Raw genomic sequence first — 1,722 nt, 5'->3', positions numbered from 1 at the left:
TCAGTTCCAAGTTTTGGACATGTAATCAAAGAAAATGTTGCATGAAAAACATGTGCAACATACATAACATTACAGTATCTACTGTTATGGCATCAGTATAGAACCCTATATAGGGTGAGGCCCTGATGACTGGTGGTATCGTGATCAGTGAGCATCAGCTGTCGTGACAATACACTACATCAACTCAGCTGTACTGCAGTGATTATATATTAACATTTTCTATTGCTTCTGCTTCACTTTCACCCTACAAACACATTTTGAATGCTATTTCAGTTCTCTTCATCCATGCTTTACTTTTTGTGTAACCTATCCAAGAGGGCAAAAGGCTGAGTTGGGAGAGAGTGGGCGCTGATGCGTGACGTTCAGGGTCAAATGGCTCAACACAATCCATTCACAGATGAAACTACCCACTCACCGTCTCTCCCCTCTGTCCGGGATGACCAGGCAGCCCATCTTTTCCTGGTGGGCCCTGGGGGTGAAAAAGGTAGATGGTTCATAAAAAATCAAGACATCAGGTTGTAAGTGTGTATTAATATTTGAAAAGCTTCTGTGAAAATTGTCAACATGGACTTGTTTGACAGCAGCTACTTACATTTGGTCCTTTGGGTCCAGGGAAACCGACAGGTCCCTGTGGCCCTTGAGGTCCCTTAAATGAAAAGAAAATTAATGGAGTGAGCAGAGAGGAGAGATGAGAAACACAACATAGCTTTAACTTGGAATTGGAATTTAATTGGATTTTAGTTGGCAAATTTAGCTTTCTTACCATTGTAATTGAGAAATAACTTTCATTAACTTTTCATTATAGATGTTTAGGATTTTAGCAACACAATTAGGTATAAAATCAGTTAGCCAATGGAGTCAGCAGCTGGAGCACAGGCTTTATCCACCTTTTGAGTCTGATGTGACAAATAGCTGTAATCTCTTTGAGATAAGATTCAAGTACAATGTACCTGATGTACTTTTGCTGTCACTCAGTGCACAAAACTTCAACATTTCAGGAGGCATTGATCAAAGAATATGTGATACTAACCCTCTCTCCTGGCGGGCCAGGAGGTCCATCATTGCCTGAGGTGCCCTGAGGAACAAGGGATGGCACAAAGAAACATTGTCAACTTTGTCAAAACTGTCAAAGTATGAAGTGTGAATGAAAGTTATGTAAAGCACTGACATTGAGGTTATACAGGAAGTGTATTTGCACAGCTAGTAAGCAAATACATCTGTTCAATGCCATTGATTCTATTCATTTAGATAGCAGGTATATGTTTATTTTTTTGTTTGTTTATTTACATCCTCATTAGCTACTATAACAACACGCACAGGCACAACACATAACATCTGGCGTCCACATACACTGTAAGACTCAACAAAACTGAGTCAAACAGCAGACAAACAGAGACAAAACAACACAGTAATTCAGAAGCCTATCTGGTACAATGGATAGTTCTACATAATTGCATCACCTCTTAGAGACCTGAAGTAATCAATAAAGCAACTTCCATCCTCTGATCACAGATAAGTCAGGATGGCTGGCTCTCTCCATCAATATCACATTTCAGAAGGACTAGATTTACTTTCCTTTCCTAATTTCTTTTTTTTTGTTTTACATTTTTGTCAAATCTAATCTACTTGCCTGTTCAATATAATTTTATTATAAAAAATCATCTGTAATAACTTTGTCACTGCCTGTTCCACAGTTGTGTAAAGAGTGCGTGATTTTTAACT

General features: G+C 38.7%; 1 long non-coding RNA gene across 1 annotated transcript; it reads right to left on the bottom strand.

Annotated features, from left to right (window-relative positions):
- Positions 1–409: 409 nt before the first annotated feature.
- On the bottom strand, positions 410–1,082 carry LOC111664931 (uncharacterized). The gene is made up of 3 exons (XR_002761466.2): positions 1,031–1,082; positions 593–646; positions 410–469 (listed from the first exon to the last, which is right to left on the bottom strand). It is a non-coding gene; the product is annotated as an uncharacterized LOC111664931 (long non-coding RNA).
- Between the last annotated feature and the right edge of the window lie 640 nt (positions 1,083–1,722).

Source organism: Seriola lalandi, unplaced genomic scaffold (assembly GCF_002814215.2).
Source record: "Seriola lalandi dorsalis isolate HSWRI2012SDOR001 ecotype SW California unplaced genomic scaffold, Sedor1 jcf7180002001894, whole genome shotgun sequence".
In the NCBI taxonomy this organism is placed as follows: Eukaryota; Metazoa; Chordata; class Actinopteri; order Carangiformes; family Carangidae; genus Seriola; species Seriola lalandi.
This window is presented reverse-complemented; position numbering and strand designations above follow the sequence as displayed.